A 22,566-nucleotide genomic window follows, 5' to 3' on the forward strand; every position below is an offset into this window, starting at 1 on the left:
GGGGGCAGAGATTGTACCCATCCATAAGAAGGGTTCTACTCTGCTCCCCTCTAATTACAGGCCTATAAGCCTTATAGATGTGCCCCAAAGCTCTTTGCGCGCCTCATCTTGGACCATCTCCTAGACTGGGTCGAGGACCATGACATCATGAGCCCCCTCCAGGCTGGCTTCAGGAAGAACACGTCGACCATGGACCAAATTTTTCGCCTCCTTCTCCTGTATTGGAAGACGGTCACGCTAGAGGGAGGTCGATTGTACATGGTCTTCGTGGACCTGAGGTCAGCCTTTGACCTGGTCCCGAGGGGGAAGTTATGGGAGGTTCTGCAGAAGCTAGGAGTTCCCCCCCACCTCCTCAGAATCATCATTAGGTTGCATGAGAACAACTTTGCGCAAGTGAGGTGTGGGAGGGATGGTAAGCCCTCGGGCAAATTCCCGGTCCGCCGAGGTGTCAGACAGGGCTGTGTTTTGGCTCCGACACTGTTCTGTCTGTACATTAACAGCGTCATTCAACATCTTGACGCTGTTGGGGACAATGACGCCCCGGTTTTGGCAGGAAGGAGGGTTCCGGCAATAATGTTTGCCGATGATACCCTCCTTCTTTCCAAATCCCCTATGGGGATCCAGAGGATTGTGGACGGTTTTGGCCATTTCTGTCGACAACATGGGTTGGAGGTGAACACGGAAAAAACTAAGTTCATGATCTTCAACCCCCCCACCAAAACCAGACCCAATCCAAAAATGGGGGAAACTAGCCTTGAAAGGGTCTCAACCTTTATATATCTGGGGGTATCTCTCCAAGAAAATCTGTCATGGGACTCCCAGGTAGCAAGATCTAGGTTGAAACTTTCCCAGCTATCGGGCGCACTCTTGAGGGTGTCCAATAAGTCCACCTTCAAGCCTGTTAGTCCGGCCCTGGAAACGTACAGGACCCAGGCGAAGGCAGCTGCCTCCTACGGCAGCGAGCTGTGGGGACATAAAGCTGGGAAGGTCATGGCAGGGGTGGAAAATTGTTTCCTCAGACGCTTACTTGCCCTCCCGCAAGGCACACCACTCCTCCCCTTAAGACTCGACCTGGGCCTTCCGTCAATTGCAGAGGACCTACGGTCGAAACCTGTGAAGTTCTGGCACCGGATATGGACCACCGAGGAACTGTATCATTACAGGCAGGACCTTATACACGTCATGAGGCTGGATGTTAATGGCAAGATCCCTTGGCTGGCATTTATCAAGTCGGAACTGTCTAGCCTGAAATTGCCAGATCTATGGGATGATCCAGCTCAGGGCTGTAGAAAGATTTCGCGTAAAACCCTCGCACAGCTCTACAGGAAAAAAAGCCTTGTTGATATGGACAATGCTTATGATAGTGGCACCTTGACGGGACGTTTTATAGTATCCAAAAATTCTTATGTTTTTGAACCTTTTATGGATTTTATCTATCCTCTTTTGGCGAGGAAATTGTTCCTGCAATGGAGGTTTGGCACGCTCCCTACTAAAGTTTTTACCTATAAATGGTCGCTAGGGGGTGACAAGCTCTGCTCATGCTGTAAAGCTAATGATGAAGACGATTTGCACATAATGTTCTGTTGCCATGCCTATCGGAGCCCGAGGAGGCGCTGGTTAGCTCCTCTGTCGGAACCTGGGCTTCAGGAACTATTTACAGGCCTACAGGGTTATGAAAACTAATACCCTGGGCCACATTGTGTTTGCGGTTTCCAAATTCTTAATGGCAGCATGGATAATAAGGAAGAAAATGTCTGGTTAATTCATATTACCTTGTATTTTCTAACATTGCAGGTCCAGTTGGTTTTTATTGTATATATTGTGTTTTATCTATATGTATTTTTATTGCATCTTTTATGGCCCATGTGGCCGAAATAAAGAATTTTTGGAATTGGAATTTTAACTTTTTACTCAATTCTGGAAGCAGATTGTGCACGAACTTATCGACAAATAATCGCTGACCACCTTCTGTGGTCATGTCTTGGCCACTGTGATCGACAAACGTTTCTTCGAACCTGGTGAAGAAATCTGAGACCGTCTCGTCTTTCTTCTGTTTACATGCAGATAACTTATCCCAATTCACACGTATTGCAGGCATTATCGTTTTCATGTAATCAACTATTTTACCAGGAAGTTCTGCTATTAATGGCTCAGGTTTAGCACCACCAACTATTTGTTGCATCTACAGCAGCGATATTGGCCCATGAATCGCCTACTTCCTGATCATGATCTGAATGACGAATCTTACTCCATAAAGGCTGTGGAACAACGTTCCCAAATAACATATTGATATCGGCTAAGTTCATTATACATGACCCAGCAGTCTGCGACAATTCTTTATAATACCCTGCAGGATTTTTACGCGGATCTGGTTATGTCTAAGTGCTAAAACTTCAGCTCGCTTCCATGGGACATGTACCCATACACGTTGAAAGTGTGGCGGAATAGGAGGTTCAACAGATGTGTCACCCTCCCTCCATTGCGGGGGAACTTCTCTCATGGGATACTGTCGTGCCTTTTTCCTAGGTGTATCGCGCTCAGATTGTGAGCCAGAAGTGTTCCCTTTACTCCGATAAGACAACAATATCTCAACCGCTTTTTGGACATCGGGACCTACGATCATTCCTTCTCCAAACTTGAACCGTACATGACACAACTCCTGCGGGTTACTTTCTAAATCATTATCTTCCAAATCCTCACCGAGAAAAACACACATTTGTTCAAAAACATATCTTTGTGTCGGTGCTTCCCACTGAAGGAAGACTTTCATGACAGATTCAACGTCATACTTTGCAGTATCTACGATCCATTTACGAGCTAAACGATTCAATACATCTCTCTTGGTAGTCGGGCAGTTGACTTCACAACTGTCTTCGTTCCGTGTTAGGGGTCGTTTTAGGCGACCGAAAAAGGGGTGAAGGAATGTTAGTGACAATGCTGGCCATTTTATGCCAAACGGAAGGTGAAAGTGAAGGAGGAACGGGTGGAAAAACAGTGTGAGATAAGGCTGAAGTAGAAGCAATAGCAGAGGGAGCATTATGAGAAATCGAAGATGCATTAGGCAAAGTCATAGAAGGTATAAGCGAAGTAGATGTAGCCGGTGTGCCTTGAGGAGGCTGCACCGGAGGAGCGGAAGCCAGCTGAAGAACAGCTGGTGGGTGCTGTAGAAGGGCAGGCATTACAACCATGGGCGGCGCAACTAAGGGTTGCGGAGGCGCCGCCGTGGCTGTTTGTGCATAAGGGGGTGGTGAACTTAATAAATGCGACATTAATGGGTCTTTTTCACGTTCTTTAGCTGTCTCTTGCTGAAGGGACGGCAAAACTGGATAGCATTTATCTGTTGCCATTTTACGTTGCCTGTGCAACTGCTCACTCATCTGTACCTCTTCTTTGTCTTTAAACCGCATAGCAGCTTGTATTACTGAAATATTCCCTTCTCTCTTATTTTTCTTTTCTAATTTAATTTCCTTCTGTTTGGCCTCTTTACGCCATAGGCGGAAAGAGTCAAAACATCGCCGGCCGGGCTTTCTTTTTGAAAAGTTTGACCTCAAGATTATCTAAAATTTCGGTATCAAAGCTACCATGTTGGGGCCATTTTAAAACACCATCTTTTCTGGTGTATTTAATCCACACTTCGTTATATGTGATGGGGCCTACTCCATGTTTCACATATAACTCGTAAGTTGGAGTTCCAACCGGAGGAACCGGACATGGGTCCTCCAATCTGGAGTCCCTATTATTACCACCGAGACAAAACAAATTTCCAAGTCTAAGACTAGGCATCTCTGCTCTCTAGTCTAGTTCCAAACGTCAAAGGATTATCGATTACGATATTTTCTCGTGAAAACACGAGTCCTTCGGTTTTGGTGCTTGCAAGTACCAACACAAAACTTTCCCAAACTAAGAACCAACTAAGGACTGGGAGACGCTCCACTTATACTTAACTGAAATGTCGATGACGTCACTAGAAGACTCGTCTTAGTGTTTCGCTCTACCAAACTTCAAGGGTCCAAATCAGGGCGATAGCCAGGGCAGCAGTCCTTTGTAGCCGTCGGGAAGCGGGGAACCTCGCAGCAAAGACCTTCGGACCACGTCGACATGCAGGGGTCGTTGAAGTGGCGGCCTTCCTCCGGAATTTTCACACGAAGCTCCTCACGAACCTCTGGCTGGACTGGGACCGCTGGAATCGCCCCAAACGTTGGGAGCCAACTGAGGTACTGGGTTTTTCAGAACCGGTGCTTAACCGGTAACCCAGCGGTGTCAGGGAATACACACCCAAAGACCTTGAGTCCTTTTCCTGATTCAGACCACAGAAACTCAGTCTTCTAGGTGAAGTCAAAGATCGGTTTTATTGGCTGCAACCAAGGTAACAAGTGTCCTAGAAGTACAACACATGGAAGTATGTTCTCAGGAGACTGCTTCAAAATCACAAAGTCAGGCTTCTCTTCTTATACAAAATAATAAGCTTCAGGCAAACATTCCTAGATTTTCAGGATACTATTCACATATTTCGACCACAAATAGGTAACAGAGTTATGATGACAAGCTCAAATTTCGTTTGTCTGATACATAATAAATTACTCGGCAAGGTCCGGTATTTCAATCAGATATCGGTGTTCCCCAATAAAATGAGCACGTTCTCATCATAAAACAAGTAGAAAGAAGGAGCGGGGTCAGGTGTGGGCAAGATTCTGCAGGGTGAGAATGTGATGAAAGGGCTTTATGGCCGGGTGCGCCTAGATGCTGTCTTGACCGGCCACTGGGAGAGGAACTGACCAAATGGGTTGGCCTGGGGCGATGGTTTCAACCTGCCCAGGTCACGAAAAAGTCAATCGAGGAGTGCTTGTCCTTATGATATTGGATTAAGCCTATGTGAAGGGCAACATACAAAATGGCTGCCGTATACAAAATGGAAGCCAAGGGTTCAGGGTATAAGTGACGATTTCGAGGTGAAAGCAACCTTCGAATGCGACGAAAATGTTTGTGCATAATGTACTCGCCATTCTCGGTCTTTTGATACTAAATTTGTCGTGGTACGATGAAGTTTTATTCTTGCGTCTGAATGGTTACACGAGTTAGGATTTTCAGTACTACACTACCTCACTGGAGGCCTGGTGTTTGGACTCCTGGGGGCGTAACACCTTCACTTCTACTAGTGCGGCTTTGCGAGCTCTCAATACACGTTGTGTGCTGGCCAGGGCTACCTCCAGCCTATGGGATTCCCCAGAGTCCCTTCTGTCTCGCTCCTCGCATGAAGGTGTCCAAGCTGATCTGCGGCACCATGTTTTGGATGGTCGGGGGTTAGCTGCCTTTATTCTGCGTTCAGCCTTGGATGTTTCTGATTCTCTCGGCCGCAATATGGCTAGTTCTGTGGCTCTCCGCTGCCATGCTTGGTTGCGGGTGGTATTTTTCCAGAGAATATTAGGGAGCGTCTTGTTGACCTGCCTTTTGATGGGATACTTTATTTAATACCCACGCGGATTCCACCATTCAACAGCCCCTTGCAGGGCTCCGTCCTCCTCCCCCTCCGTAAGCTTTGGTTTGTTGGTCCTCAGGTGCTTTATGGGAGGCATTTATCCCACCTTTATCTTTGGGCCTAGTGCTTCGGTTGGCCGTCTGTGTGTTCTGTGTGGATGCCTTCAGGGTCCATAAGTTGGCCCTTCTGTACTGTTGGCTGCTGGTACAGCCCTTTAGCTTTTGTGGTGTGTTTTTAGGCTGTTAGTGAAGTCGTATAGGTCCTCAGATTGGGTCATCTGTGTATTTCTTTTTGGCTGATTGGTAAGTGGTCTGTGGTGCTATCCGCAGACCCCCTTTTTGTTCTTGATCTCTGCTGCATGATTTTTTTCCCTAAGAGGTGTTCCCATGTTTTGTTTTGGGACGTGTCATACCCTAGGTGGGGTACTTGTAGCTATTGTGTAGCTCTGTCTTAAGCTGGGCGGGCATGGACACCTCTCGGGTTCCTCGCCTTTCCTGCCGTCACTGTATACCGCATGGCGCAGTCTTTTTTTCTCCTGTCCAGGTTCTGTCCTTCTTAGTATCTGCTAAATCGCCAGGCCAGCCCTGGCATGCAGTCTACGATGTAGTGTTGTGGTGTTTCCACCTTGTTATCCGACCTTTCGGCCTGGCCCTCTGCCTTGTGTTCCGGGGGGGTCTAGGATACGCCTGGTGTTCTCCTGTGTTCTGGTTGTCAGCTTTAGGTCTGCACTGCGTACCGCTTTTCTTTATCTTCTGGCTAGTCCCACTTCTTTCCATGGGTCGGGTTGTGCCACTGGAATGGTCCTTCTCTGGGGCTTGTTCTGGGGTTCCCTTGCCTCTGCCTTTATCTTGTGCTTAGCTCTGCCTTAGTCTTGCGCTTGGTTTGTTCTGCGCGCTCTACTTCTTAGTAGTACCAGCTACTGGCTGCGCACGCCTAGTCATTATGGTCCACCTCTGTGGGCTTTTGTGTGTACCCGTGTACTCCTGCTCCCTTGCTCTGCTGGAGCTTGGCATGACTGTCTTCCTTTTCATGCCTGTGCTTCTCGGCTGTGGGCCGTTCTTGCCTTGTCCGCTACCTCGGGGATGATGCCTGCATCCCTACACCCAGGGGTTTTTCCAGTGTGGGGCCTACTTATAATCTTTCCCCTTTTTCATTGCTTGGGGTTTCTACCTCCTCTGCAGTCTTCTGGGTTGGGGTCTCTTGGCTGTGCCTCGGCCCTTAGTTCTTTTCAGGGGATGCGACACTCCTTGATGGTGTCTTGGGGTAGATTGTCGTTTCTCATCTGTTCCGGACTTGTTATCATCTCACTGTTATAAATTGTGGGTGCAGACTTTCTGGCGTCTGCCATGGCATTTTTTTATGTGTTTTTTCTGCTTTCAAGGAGGTGCTCGTCTTTGCTTGCAGGGTTGCTCCCCGGAGCGGTGCGTTGCTCTTTTCCTTCCATGACTTTCAGTGACGCAGTGCCTGACACTGTCCCTAATGGTGCTGGTCCTCACCATTCGCTTCTTTCCTTTCTGTTCTGATTTTTTCGCACACTCTTCCCATACTCTCACAGTTTTGTTTGTGATGGTTCTGCGTTGGGCGCAGAAAAGTTCTCAGAAGAAAACTGATGTCAGCGCACCGGGGTGAGACTTAAATGACCTCGCTGACGTCCGACGCGGACAACGTCTGGGCGGAGTCACGTGGTGCCGTCCCTCGGCACGCAGATATGCTGTGGCAAATAGTTTTCCGGATCCAGTCTCACGCCTGGAGATAATTCTACGTTAAGGAATCTGCCGCTAGAATTATCTCTACCAGATACAATGTTACTGAAGGTAAGTAACTTGTACTTTGAGGTCAAACTATGACTCCGACGGTAGGTGATCACACCACCTCCAGCAGAATGGCTAGTCAATTAGCATGTCCAGAGGTTTCAGAGCCTCTGCCGTCTTTGGTATGTGACAACGGCTTTCCCTCAGACCTGGCGAATGCCACCTCCTGCTCTGAGGCCCATTTGGCACAAAACCAGGCAGGAAATGAGTCAGTAGGCGTGTTACACTATCAGGCTAGGCCAACCCCTAAGGTAGGCCACCTGAAGTGGCCAGCCAAGAAAGGGTTTTACCATTTTGAATTTGGTTAAACTAGGAACTCTGGTTTAGGATTATACCCACTCTCCACAGGAAGTGGTCACCCTAGGGGTAAGTAGCCTATTGGCTACTACCCTACATTCCCCTAAAGACTCCTAAATTCAGTATTTAGGGGTCCCCCTGACACCAGGAATTCAGATTAGTCTACCTTGGAACTGAAGGTCGACTAAGAGCAGACATCGCAAGAACTGTGGATCAGCTCCAAAATTGGTACCAAAAGCTGTGCACCCTCCAAAATCTTGAAGGACTGCCCAGTGCTTCAACAACCAAGCAGCATCTCCCTTGGAGTGGAGGAGCCACTCCCCTGTAGTTGCAGCCACTGACGCACTTGTCCAGGACTCAGTTTTAATGACCACTGCGTTCACCAAGGGAGCATCTTGCCAAGTGGAGGCTTGTTAAGTGTTCAGCCTTGCCAACTATGCCTAAGCTGACCTGCCGATGAGGGATTTAAGATAACTGAGACCTACACCAAGCGTGACGCTGCTGTTCAGTTTTTTTTTCCACTACAGGTCACCCAAGCAAAGTGAGAACCTCCAACACAAGCGACACGCCGGAAGAAACACCTCTGCACCCAAGCCCCACAGCCAGAGTTCACATATACTGACTGTGTCCCCTTGCCCCAGAGACCCTCAAAAGCTGAGCCCTCCCCCTCCCTCCCTCCCTCCCTCCCTCCCTCCCTTTCGGTTTCGCACTACTCTGATAAGCCTTACCAGCTCAACCACACTACCAGAAATAGAGCATTTAGGATTATTAGTTTAAGCCCTGTATGCCAATTTGTCGTCTGTATTTTTGCATGGTGTGCCCTTACACTGGCACCACCCTATAAAAAGCCAGCTTCCTACAGGCTATGCACCTCATATTTGGGTGGGCGGACCCCTCTGGAGCACCTTCAGGCCTCATGGGTTTGGTGGACGCCCCCACTTGGTTTCTGCATGCAAGTCCGCCCTCTACGCCAGTTGTACTGCCAGGATCCAATGCTGGATCATGACTGGCTCCACGCACAAGGGCACAAGCTTTCCTGGAGCCAGCTCCAGTGACCGCAGGAAGCTGGCTCTGTATATACTACACTAGTGGTTCCCAAACTGCGGTCCCTGGGCCCCTAGGGGTCCGTGACACATTCACAGGGGGTCCCCAGGCAGCAGTTTTAAAAGCACTGCAAAGTTCCTTGTTTAATAAGCAGTTTTCAAAGCAACAATAAAAGCGTCAGTTTTGTCTATTGGCAGCTTTGACTCCTCTAAGGAAGCGCAGAGGTTTAATATGCCTGCTGCAAAGAACATGTACCATGTGTTAAAGACAATATTTTATGTGCATAGCTCAGTTGGTTACAGCTTTTGTCACAGAGCTTCTGTTACTGTGCAGTTCACAAGTTACAATCGTAAACTAGCACAGTAAGCTATGAACTGCCATCAAAGAGCTGCATTAAAACTGCATGGTACAAGGTAGTAAGTTATGTTTTCTCTCAGTCTTACGCTATCCTGATGCTGCTAATAAAGGGTTATTTGGGTAGAAATAAATTCTTATTAAGGTCGGTGCTAACCACGGTTATGTTGTGAATCCTGAGTTAGTGCTTCACCAGAACAAGCACTATTAAAAAAATGCTTACAGGACTGCCATGAAGCTAGGAATACAATGACTAAAATGTCATGTTACCACCTACTCAACCGTCAAGGTATTATGTCTTTTATTGATTTCATATTGGCAAAATGCTTGTCATTATTGTATGTGCTTTATGTGTTTTGCTTTTTCTGAAAACAACCAATAAAAAACTCTTGAAATTAAATAAAAATTCTATCTGAAAGAGACACGTTAGTATTAGATTCCTTACCTTAGAATATCCCCAGGCGTCAGACTGGATCTGGAAACTTTTGCGTAGCAGTACCCTTGCGCGTCGGTAGGCGTCGTCTGCGGCTCCGCGTCCGTCGTGGGCGCCGTGATGACGTCGTCGGAGTAATTAGACGCCGCCTCCGCGTGCTGACGTCAGTTCTTCTTTTTTCTGCACCAGCAAGCGCAGATCTGGAAAAAGCAGTAACCCGTAGTCCATTTTTGACTAACTTTTTGGATCATTTTTGATCATTTCTTGAAGTCTTACGACTCAGATCGGTGCCGTAGGGATGCCTGACTTTAAGCACTGCGAGGATTGTGACCGCACGATGTCGGTCACGGATCCTCACCACCTGTGCCTAACTTGTCTAGGCGTCGACCACGACGACAAGGCCTGCTCCGACTGGCGGGCCCTCTCTTCGAAAGCCAGCCGGGAGCGGTCCCGCAGGCGACTCTAACTCCGGCAGTCGGTCCCGCGCCGCGAGAGGTCTCGGTCCCGCGGGAGGTCGAGGGACAGGTCGCGGGCTCGGAGCCACCACAGGTCCGAGAGTAGGCCGCACTCCTCCGAGTCGAAGTCATCGTCAGAAAGAAGCACAAGAAGTCCAAGAGGCGTCATCGCTCTTCGGACTCCCCCGACCCTCGCGCGATGCGGCCGGGGGTTCGGGTGATACCACCCACGCGGCTCCGTCTGAGTCGCGGGCGCCGCGTCCAGCTCCACACCCTCCGGTCCCTGGGCAAGACGTGACGCCGGAGGAGATCGAGCGCTTCCTCATGGCCATGAGGAAACTTTCTTCTCCGGGCTCCACTGCGCCTTCGGGCCCAGCGGACCCGTCTGGGGCCTCTAGCGGGTCGGGGGCTTCGGCCCTGACGCCGTCGGGTGCTTTGACGCCGCCCACGCCTTCGGGCCCGGCGCCTTCGGGCCTCACAATCCCGACACCGCCGGTGCCGCAGGGTCCAGCGGTCCCGGCGCCGCCGGCGACTTCGGGCTGGGGGCCGCGGTACCCCGCTAGACCCTCTTCGGGATCTGGGTGGTCGCCGGTGGACCTTACGACCTCCCCATCAGGTGTCTCCTCCGGCGCCGTCCTCGGGCGGCGCCGTCCCCGATACCTCCTTCGTTCCTGTTCCGATGTCCGGACGGCCCCGATGGGCGCCGCTCCAGACGTCGTTTGGCGAGTTTCACTTCTATGAACAGGCCCCATTGATTGAGAACCCTGAGTATCAGGAGATGGGTGATGAGGGGATTGGGAGGGGTCTGAAGACCCTCTGACCCGAGAGTGTCAGTCTCATGAGGACTGGGCAGGAGACCTTGGGTAGGCCAGTGGCCTGGACACCTCTCCAGACACTGGTTTTGTCTCCCCTCCTACCGTGGCTTCGGAGGAGGGGGCAACCTACAGTGTGGTGTTGATGAGGGCTGCCAAGGCCTTGAGCCTTGAGCTCCCCGTCGCTGCCGTGAGGACTAATCTCCTTACTGAGGTCCTTAAACCGCAGTCAAGCTCGGCCGAGCCTCTGCTGCCCTTTAATGAGGCCTTGACCGACGTTCTTCTGGGCACTTGGTCCAAGCCCGCTACGGGTTCGCCCGTAGATAGGAACGTGGCTAGACGCCACCGCCCAGCCCTGGGCGACGCATGTTTCCTGTCCACCCATCCCACCCCCGAGAGCCTGGTCATCCAGGCCTCCAACTCCCAGACCGCATTCCCGTCGACGCCGCCGGACAGGGAATCCAAGAGGTACGAGCAGTACGGCAAAAAGATCTTCTCGTCCCTTAGTCTGGGACTGCGGTCTTCCAATACCGCATGCCTCTTGGGCCGCTACACCCACTCTCTGTGGGATACGGTTGCGGAAGTGCTGCCAGAGTGTCCGTTGGAGGTACAGGCCAAACTTGGCCAAGCCCTTGTGGAGGGCCGGGATGCAGCCAAATATTCTATCCGGTGTGGGCTGGATACCACCGACTCACTAGGTAGAGCGACGGCCGATGTCCAGAACACCTTGATGGACATGCCGTTTGATGGCCATCACCTCTTTGGCGACAAGGCAGACCATGCGCTTGAGCGCTTTAAGGACTCCAGGGCCACGGCCAAGTCCTTGGGCCTCTCGGCCCTGCACCAGCAATCGACTGCCTTTCACTCCTTTCGTGGCCACGGAAGGGGTGTAACCACATGTGCTGCCAGCCACGCTCCGCAGGATAATACCCAACGTGGTGGCGGCTGTGGGAACCGACGGTCGGGGACAACGGCGAGGTCAGTCAACACCTTCCCCTGCAGCATCCGCCTCTAAACCCTCCTAGTCTGTGCTTTCAGGCCCATGTGACGCCAGTGGGGGGCAGGGTTCGCCATCACAATCTCCACTGGCGCACTGTCACTTCGGACAGGTGGGTGCTGCAAATCGTCCAAAGGGGCTACTCCCTCCCCTTCGAGGCGACTCCTCCAGCCATGCCACCGCCGAACCACCGTGTATTGGGGGATAATTTGCGACTTCTGCAGGAGGAAGTTACGGCCCTCTTGGCCAAGGGGGCCATCGAGCGCGTTCCTGGGCCAGAAGTAGGGTGTGGTTGCTACTCCCACTGCTTCCTGGTACCCAAGAAGGGCGAAGTGGGCCTACGCCCTATCTTGGACCTAAGGAACGTCAACGGCTTCCTCCGGAAGGAGAAGTTCAAAATGCTGACACTGGCTCAGGTCCTAGCTGCCCTGGACCCAGGAGACTGGATGGTAGCGTTGGACTTGCAGGACGCTTATTTCCACATCCCCGTCCTGCCGGCCCATCGGCGCTACCTGCGGTTCACGGTTGGCCACGAGCGCTTTCAGTATACCGTGCTCCCATTCGTCCTTACCAGCGCCCCACGGGTGTTCACAAAGGTGATGGCGGTGGTCGCAGCTCATCTGCGCAGGTTAGGGGTTTCAGTCTTCCCCTACCTCGACGACTGGTTTTTGAAGGCGGGCTCGCCCCAGACAGTCGTCAGCCACCTCCAGACTACGGCAGATCTCCTGCACCGGCTAGTGTTCTCCATCAATGTGCCGAAGTCACACCTGTGCCCCTCTCAGAAGCTCCTTTTCATCGGAGCGGTTCTCGACTCGGCGCGGTTTCGGGTTTATCCACCCGAATAGCGGGTCTGGGATATTCAGGCTCTGATTCCCATCTTTCAGCCGTTATCCCGGGTCTTGGTCAGGTTGACGCTGCGGCTTCTGGGGCTGATGGCCTCCTGCATCCTACTGGTGCATCACGCCAGGTGGCGGATGCGGGCTCTGCAGTGGGACCTGAAGTTTCAGTGGGCCCAGCATCAGGGCAACCTGTCCGACCACGTCCTGATCTCGGAGGGCACTGCGAGACAGCTTCAGTGGTGGCTCACGGACCGCGATTGGGTCAGCGGCAGATCCCTCTCCCTTCCCCAACCGGAGCACGTAGTTGTGACGGACGCGTCCCTCCAGGGCTGGGGAGGCCACATGGGAGAGGCGGAGATCAGAGGCCTCTGGTCTCCGACGGAGGCCCGGCTCCGCATCAACCTGTTGGAGTTGCGGGCGATTCGTCTAGCACTGAAGGCATTCCTCCCCTCTGTCCGGGGGAGTGTAGTGCAGGTGTTCACGGACAACACCACTGCCATGTGGTACTGCAACAAACAGGGCAGGGTGGGGTCGTGGACCCTTTGCCAGGAGGCTCTGCGCCTCTGGCAATGGCTGGAACGCCAGGGCGTGACCCTGGTGGCTCAACACCTGTCAGGTTCTCTGAACGTCAGGGCGGACGCGCTCAGCCGTCGGTGCATGATGGCTCACGAATGGCGTCTGAACTCGGACGTGGCGCAAAGCCTCTTTCAGCAATGGGGAGAGCCTTGGTAAGATCTATTCGCCACCGAAGAGAACACGCAATGTCATCAGTTCTGCGCGTTGGAATTTCCAAGGCGGCACTCGCTCGGCGACGCTTTTCGTCGCGAGTGGAGTTGCGGTCTATTGTACGCCTTTCCACCTATACCACTTCTGCCCAGAGTGCTAAAGATGATAAGGCGCGACCGGGCCCAAGTCATCCTTGTGACTCCGGACTGGGCACGAAGGTACTGGTATACAGAGCAGAGAGTATGTCAGTCGATCCCCCGGTTCGTCTGCCTCTTCAGGAGGACCTTCTGTCGCAGCAACAGGGGACGGTCCTCCACCCGAACCTGTCCAGTCTCCACCTCCATGCTTGGAGATTGAGCGGCGACAGTTGAGGCCATTTGACTTGCCTCCTGAAGTCTGTAACGTCATTCTGGCAGCCAGGCGTCCCTCCACAAAGTCGGTATACGCCTGTAGGTGGAGCAGATTTGTGGCATGGTGCACAGCAAAGGCTGTGGATACTCTTGCTGCCCCTCTCTCTGAGGTTCTTCTCTTCCTTCTTTCTCTTGCCCAGCAGGGCTCTGCTCTGGGCACTATCAAGGGCTACCTTTCTGCCCTTTCAGCCTTTCTGAGGCTGCCTGATCAACCTTCTTTGTTCAAGTCCCCTATTGTAAATAGATTTCTAAAGGGCATCACACACACATTCCCTCCTGTTCAGTTTGTGATGCCTCAGTGGGACTTGAACCGGGTTCTTACGTTTCTGATGTGCGCTCCCTTTGAGCCACTTCACAACTGTCCTCTTCACCCTCTTACTCTGAAGACTGCTTTCCTGGTTGCCATCACCTCTGCCAGGAGAGTGAGTGAGCTCCAGGCTCTTTATTGTACTCCACCTTTCCTTTCTGTCCATCCGGACAAAGTGGTGTTGCGTACTAAGCCATCTTTCCTGCCCAAGGTTGTCACGGCCTTCCACATCGGGCAGTCTATCACCTTGCCAACCTTTTTCCCGCCACCGCATCCCTCTAAAGAGGAAGAGCGGCTCACCGTCTGGACCTAAAACGTGCGCTCTCATTTTACTTGGATTGCACACGCCAGTTCTGGGTGGATGACCAACTCTTTGTTGGTTACGTGGGCGCTAAGAAGTGGAAAGCGGTGCACAATCGGACCATCTCCCGGTGGATCATCTTGTGTATCCAGGCATGCTACTCCTTGGCTAGGAAGGAGCCCCCTGTTGGATTACGGGCTCATTCCACCTGAGCCACGGCGACTACAACTGCCCTGGGCCGGGGAGTGCCCTTACAAGACATCTGTCAGGCGGCTACGTGGGCATCACTGCACACGTTTGCAAGACACTACTGCCTGGACAGCCAAGTCCGGAGGGATGGCTTCTTTGGCCGTTCTGTCCTCCAGGACTTTCTAGTGTGATTATTGGTTCGCAGACCCACCACCGGGGTTGGTATTGCTGGGGCATCTATTCTAAGGTAAGGAATCTAATACTAACGTGTCTCTTTCAGATGCACAAGTTACTACTTGTGTAACGATATATCTGTAAGAGACATTAGTTAGTATTAGATTCCTGACCGACCCACCCATCCTCCCCGTTCTACGAACCGATATCTAGGGTTAGGGTTGCCCCCTTTCAGGGCCCTAGTTTCAATGGCACCAGTGTTGGTTTTTAACATGGCTCTGCGTTTCTGGCGCGGAAAAGCTGTGTCTAAGAACTGACGTCAGCACGCGGAGGCGGCGTCTAAGTACTCCGAAGTCATCACGGCACCCACGACGCCGACGACTGACGCGGAGCCGCAGACGACGCCTACCGACGCGCAAGGGTACTGCTACGCAAAAGTTTCCGGATCCAGTCTGACGCCTGGGGATATTCTAAGGTAAGGAATCTAATACTAACTAATGTCTCTCACAGATATATCGTTACAGAAGTAGTAACTTGTGCTACAGGTATTGATGACATAAATCCCACACCTTGAAGTCACCTTTGCCTTATGTAACAATTTCTATACATTGATTTGCACATGTATGATTCATTGTCTCTGCCCTACACTGGTATGAGAGATGCTACGAAATAAATGCAATACCTGTGACAGAGGAGCTATGGAGAAATAAGATAAGAGGCACTGTTGGAGGGTGATAGTGAGGGAATCATTTGGGAGCCCCAGCAAAAGAGAAGTGTATCCTGCTACACAGTAAGGTCATAATTTACTATGCTTTAAAAGCTAATACAATTAAATATATAATTACAAATGTATGTGACATGCACCATTTTTTCGAAATTTTATTGTGGGGGAACAGCCCCTCCAAAGCTCCCTTTGTAGTGGTCAGGCTCACTCGCTACACTTGGTGCGCACAGTGGAGGGACTGTTCTGACATTTGCCAGGGCTGCCTTAGGTTTCCAATACGGCCCTGGCAGAAGCAGGAGCCTCATACCGCAAAATAAAAGCAAACATTGAAAAAAGTTAGTCGCCGTGGTGCAGCACCAACCTTCCCATTAAAATCTTTAGATTTTTGCAAATTTTTTCAATTATAAAGTAATAAAATCTTTAGCTATTAGAGTATTTGTTTGGTATGCACTTGTTTGTGTATTTTTCACAGACTTCTGTTTTAATGTTTGAAATTTAAATAGTACAAATTCCTTGGGGGTCCCAGACTTCCAGTAGTGACTTACTGGGGGTCCTCAGGAGTCAAACGTTTGGGAACCACTGTACTACACCAAAATGAGTTGGTGTGCACAGAGTCCAGTGGATCCCCAAAGGTAGGCAGAGGTAAGAGTAGATGGCACCTTACTCTCTTTTTGTGGTAGTGTGGGCGAGCATTAAGGATTTATCAGAGGGTAGTGTTAAGCACCAGTTGTACACATTCAATCAGCAAATGATGTTACACACTCAGACTGAACAATTTGATTTGTATAAAAATATTATTTAGTTTTATTTATTTACTAGAACCAAGCAAGTCTGGCACTATGAAGTGTCTCTGATACTTTTCAAGGCAGGTTGAACAATACATGCCAGCTGAATGAAAATGGCTCTGTTACAGGTTTGTATATGCTTTCAATACATTGGAAATTACTGTTAGATTATTTTGAATTGCTTTACAGATTACTTTCTGGATTACTTTTTCTACTCTGTGTGATATACCTAGATATGTTTGAGAACAGACACATCCTGAGTTTGGACACTTGGAAGAAACACGTACATTTATTTTTACGTTAGTGATATTTTTGTACTGTGGTGAGGCACACATTTGGATTTGACTGGCTCTGGAACATCTGAACACAATCCATGAACGAATACAGTTCACCTACCAGATCGATAACTTTTCCATTGCGTATCGAGATGTATTATTGACCAGAAAGGGGAATAAAACTGAAACTACCTTATTCAAGAAGCCAACGGATTGTAACAATCTCCTGCACTACAGAAGCTTTCACCAGCTTCCATTGAGAAATCATCTACCACTTTCGCAACTCCTCAGAGTAAAAAGAATAGTATCTGAACACACTGAGTTACAGACACAGACTGAAAATATGGTTGAATAAAAATCTGTTGATTTCAGGAATGCGGCTACCCGAAGGAGATACTTCAACAAACAGTGATGAAATGTTCTTGCAAACGTTGTAGAGAATTATTACAACCAGCAACAAGAATTGAACAATCTAGAATGGTCGTAGTATGAAGGTATTACACCATGAGCCATCAATACAAACGAGCTATCCGCACACATTGGCCACTATTGGCTGGTGAACCAGACTTCAAAGGAATTTTCAGTAATGAACCAATGTTTGCCTACACAAGAAGTAAGAATATTCAGGAACTCCTGAAACCAACTGACAGACTAGAGTCTGTCTCTCACATAGGAACAATACCCTGCCATAACTGCAGCAATTGCCACAGTATAATCAAAGGCAACACCATCATGCACCCAATGAGAGGGACACCAATAAAACTAAATGTTACAACTTGAGACTCCTCAAACGTAATTTACCTCTTGAAATGCCCTTGCGGCCTAGTTCACGTCGGCAAAACCAACAGGAAAATAAAGACTTGAATACTTGAACATAAGAGCAATATCAGGATGAAAAACATCAAATCAACAGTAGCGACTCTCTTCAATGAGACAACACAACATTGCACAACTGAAATTGACCATTTAGAAGTTGTGGTGAAAATTGAAGGGAAAGACAATAACAAAGTCATCTTACAGAGGGAGAACGATTGGATCTATAGGCTAGATTCAATGAAACCAAAGGGACTCAATGATTGCTTGGAATTTGCTTGTTACCAGTGAATCATTCATTGAAACCATGACTTACTATTTATGCATGGATAATTCTGTTTTTGACACTTCATATCTTGCATTTTTTCTGTTTTACACTATATTTTTCTGTGTACATTATGTGCTCTGGAGCACTTTTTTCACATATAATTTTTTTTCCCAGTATCCGCACCCCATCCTCCGACGTGATTGAATTACAGTCTGACGTTTCTGAGCTTTTTATCACTCAGAGCTGCTACGAACACAGTACCATGTTAATACTCCATACTAACCCAACCAACATGGCGCCAAACTTCTGCGATAGACTGAGAAGAATTCACATAGCCGTTATCGATAAAGAACATGCACATATTTGATCTGCCTCTTGCAACCACAAGTAATCGCTGTCGCAGAAATATGTTATGTGATAAATACACAACAGGAGAAATTTGATGTTAGAAATCACACTAACCCACTAAGATGGTGCCCAAGTCCGTTGTTACTATCTTTGATAGACGCCTGATATGAATGGCGTTTCATACGAACAAACACATCAGCGAAACTCGGAACACACTACCAAGACGCGGTATTATCTACCGGAAGGTAAGATCCCGGTATCCGAATTCACAAACAAAATACAACTTTCTTTGCACCAGCCTCACGCAGAAACACTGGTATGGCATGATTTTGGAATTAGCACCGCGCACTGTGACGTTGTATTGATAAAGCAGCGCACCAACCTTTTTCACTCTTGAAATGTCATAGATCATGACATCCTGTACAACACTATCAGCGTTCGAAAGCGCAGAATCATTGCATGTTCTCCATAATGTTTGGCACCACCCCACTCACGCCATTATCCATTAGCAACTCACACAGCATTTCATAACAAGTTTTCACGTTCTGCACCAATCTTTTAACATATTTACTTGGCAAGACAGACACTAACATAGTGCATGGTATTCCACGTCTGTTTTCTTTTGTACATCAATAGAGTAGACATAATTGAACCTGTCTCAATTTAAGAATTAGTCACATCAGTCTTAGGATGTGGACCCTCATTTAGGCAATTTTTGTTTTCCATTTAGACTTCCCCTGATGAAGTGCCCATGTCATGGGGTGAGGTTGGCAGAGGTGGGCACACCTTCTGGGCTGGCTAATTTTTCCCGCCTGTCTTCCTGCTGGAAAGGAGGGGAGACAGGAAGGGGGCCTGCTCCTGGTAGCAGGAGAGGCTGGGTGTTGCATTACAAAGGTGGCAAGGCCTTTGAAGCTCCCATGCCACAGATGGTTCTTTCTGGCCTGGGGGAGCCGTGAACACCTTTGCCCAGAAAAGGCTTTGTTTCTGGGTTCAGGGAGCGAAGGCTCCCACCCCAGGGGTCCAGAAACATGGCTCGTGGTGGCAGGCTGGTGTGTACCAGTCAGGGAACCCACCAGAGGCTGGTCGTTTTTCAGGGGGCATCTCTAAGATTACTTCGGAGTGCATTTTTCCTTAAATCCCTCACTGACTTCAGTGTGGGTTTAATGTGCTGAGAAGTTTGAAAACAAACTTCCCAGTTTCAGCCATTATGGTGCTGTGGAGTTCGTAAGGACAAACTCAATGCACTGTATACTCTTAATTGCATTACTGCACTCACAATGTCTAAAAATTGATCCAGATACTGTAGGGGTACAGGGCTCATGCACCTATACCCTCACCACTGGTATAGTGCACCCAGCTAGAGGGGTAGCTGACATTTCCCAGGGCAGTGGGTTGTAGGAATGGCACACAGGGATGTGCCATGTCGACTCTTCACTTTGTTCTGCACCAAAACACGCAGCCTGCAATCAGTGTGTGTGTGTGTAAAATGCAGGCCCTATAAGGGTGGCACAATAAGTGCTGCAGCCCTTAGAGGCCTTTCCTGGCCACAGTGCCATTGGTACTCGTGGTGCCTTTTACAAGGGACTGACATTTGGCCAGAGAGGTGCCAACTGGGGGTACAAGGTACAGATTTGGGAAGGAACACAGGCCCTGGAAACCTGATTGGCAGGAATCCAGGGCTCAAAGTGTCTTAGTAGTCGGCAAAAAGTGAGTGGAGTTACTGCATCGGAAACCCAGCGTCATATAGTGACATTATTCCCACCGCAGCCTCAAAACCCCTTTTGTTTGCCCTGTTACTAGCACATGCAACCAGTTGGTGGCAGGATCTGACATCACCTGCCCTGCTGCCTTTCCAGAACATCAGACAAGTGGGTACTTCCAATTGTTCAGCAGAGATACTCCATTGTTCTGCGGAGTTACTACACCCCTTTCTTAGAAACCTCACACCCATGCATTCAGAACGGGTGAAGGAGGACCACCACTTCCTGACTGTTTTGCCCAAAGGAAACTGCTTGGTAGGTGGTTCTATAGGGTATTGGCTCTCCTGGGCAATACACAGCTAGTACTGAGTGAGGATTGCGGGGCATAAGGGTAGGGAGAGCCATCCTCCTCCCCAACGTGTGCATATCCACTGGTAAAACAGAACAGCCCCCTGCACACTCTAACAGTGTATCAATTATATCAATAACAGTGTGACAAAAGCTTGAGTCTTTGCTGGAACATGTGCCTCAGTTTATTCACAACAGCCTTAGCCAACACATGTTTCATTTCGCTTATGGTTGTGCGCAGTGAATTCTTCAGGTCTAAGAAACAAACAGTAGTACAGAATTGGGAATGAAAGATGTGCAACAATAGTATCCAATGTCAGTTTCCCCTTGTGACAGACTAACTTTGAAGGATCGGAACGTGTTGCCCACTCGAGCCTGTGGAAACCCATGCGGTCTTAAATGTGTCACCTCTGTTTAGTGAAAAATCAGTGTATTTTAAGAAAAATTATAATAACACTTAGATAAAATAACCTTGTCCAGAGTTAAGGCATGCTTGTTCCTTGTGAGTCCAGTTGTGACATATGAACCTAAACAGTCAACAGGGACTTTGTACCTTTGTCCAAAGGAGTCATAAAGACAATTCCAGCATCAGAAGTACGTTGTTCTTGCAATTCCCACTACTTCCTGGTATCCAAGAAGGACTGAGGCCTACGCCCTATTTTAGAACAGAGCGCACAGTTTCTTCCTGAAAAAGGGTACATTCAAAACCATCATGTTGGCTCAGGTTTTGTCTGCCCTGGAGACTGGATGGTAGCACTGGATTTGCAGGATACCTACTTCCATATACCCATCCTGCCTGCTCACAGACGATACTTACTTTTCACGGGACCGCAGCCATTTTCAATTAGCTTTGCTCCATTTCGCCCCCGCCTCTGTTGAGCACCTTGATGGTGGTGGTTGCAGTACAACTGTATAGGTCAGTGGTTCCAGTCTTCCACTCTCTCGATGACTGGCTGTTAAAGGCTGGTTTGCCCCAAGCAGTGGTACTCCACTCCCAGACTACATTAGATCTCCTGAATTCTCTGGGGTTCCCTATCAGCTTGCTAAAGTCACACTGGAGACTCCCTCTTAGACGCTCTCTTTCATCTGAGCTATTTTGGACACAGTGCAGTTTCCTACCTATCCTCTGGAGCAGCATGTCCAGCATATTCAGTTGGATTCCAGTGTTTCAGCTTCTATCCTGGATTTCAGTGAGACTGACACTGAGGCTGCTGAGTCTCATGACATCCTGCAGGTAACACATGCCTATTGGCGCATGCACGCTCTGCAGTGGGATCTGAAGTCATAGTGGGCACAGCATCAGGGGAATCTCTTCTATCTCATCCAGATATCAGGGGGGACTGCAAAAGATCTGCAGTGGTGGCTGACGAACCACGATTGGGAAGACCCTCTCCTTTCCCCACCCAAAACTGACTGTAGTGACCGATTGGTCATTCCTGCGTTGGGGTGGCCATGTGGGAGAGGTGAAAATTAGAGAACCCTGCTTTCTGGCTGAATCTTGTCCCCCACATCACCTTGAGTTTAGAGTGATGCGCCTCCACAGAAAGCCTTCCATCCTTCCATCAAGGGAAGGCTGGTTCTGGTGTTCGGACAAAACCACCGACATGTGGTATTGCAACAAACAGGGTAGGGTGGGGTCCCTGTGTCTCGAAGCCTTGCGTCCATGTCTGGAACGTTAGGACATATTCGTAGTGGTCCAACATCTGGCGGGCTCTCTAAACGCCAAAGTAGAGTAACTCTTCCTTTGATGGCTAGCGGATCATAAATGGTGTCTCCAACTGGCGGTGTTGCAAGGTCTATTCTGAGATCGAGGAGAAACGTGATTATATCTATTTGTCACTGCCGAGAGCTTGCAATGTTTGTGCTACTCCCGCTGGAGTTTCCAAGGCAACTCTCCCGAAAATTCTTTTAGTCTCTAGTGAAATTCAGGCCTCCAGTGCGCCTTGCCGCCAATGCCACTCCTGCTCAGAAGTCTCAAGTGGATGAGGAAGTACCAGGCCCAAGTCATTCTTGTGGCTCTAGATTGGGCGTGGATAGTATGGTATGCGGAACTCTTGAGCTACGGTCCCTCCAGTCAGGCTGCCCCCTTTGGAGGAACTACTGTTGTAGAAACAAGGCAGGGTCCACGCGTCACCTTTGTGCATGGAGATTGGGTGGGAGCAACTGACAGTTTTTTACCTCTGCAGAAGTCTGATGTCATTCGGGCAGCCAGATGACTGTCGACCAAGACTGTATGTCTGCCGTTGGTACTAATGTGTGGATTGGTTTGCTACTTAAAATGTTGATTTCCCTTTCTGCTCCTTTGTCTGAGGCATTTGTTCTTTCATAAGCTGAACAAGGATTTGCTTTGGTCACAGTTAAAGGGTATCTTTCGCCCATATTTGTGTTCTTGCAGTTGCTGGACTAGCCCACCCTGTTTAAGTCCTCTATTGGGGCCATTTTCCCAATAGGATTACAACACATGTTCCCTCTGAAACCCTTCATCTCAACCCAATGGAACTTGAATTTAGTTTTAAAGTTCTTGTGTGCTTGCCATTCAAGCCTATGCACAACTCACCTCTAAGTCTTCGGACCATGAAAAATGCCTTTCTAGTGGCCGTACATTGGGCAGGATGAGTAGCCAACTGCAAGCCCTTTATTTTCGCCCTCCTTACACAACTTGGTTTTACCCAAACTGGTT

At 49.3% G+C, this 22,566-nt stretch overlaps 1 protein-coding gene across 4 annotated transcripts in view; it reads left to right on the plus strand.

The window, feature by feature from the left end:
• The window catches only part of TPR (translocated promoter region, nuclear basket protein), a 728,231-nt gene that overhangs the window by 468,563 nt on the left and 237,102 nt on the right, over positions 1 to 22,566 (plus strand). The window lies entirely within an intron of this gene.

Source organism: Lissotriton helveticus, chromosome 1_1, assembly GCF_964261635.1.
Source record: "Lissotriton helveticus chromosome 1_1, aLisHel1.1, whole genome shotgun sequence".
NCBI classification, from domain to species: domain Eukaryota; kingdom Metazoa; phylum Chordata; class Amphibia; order Caudata; family Salamandridae; genus Lissotriton; species Lissotriton helveticus.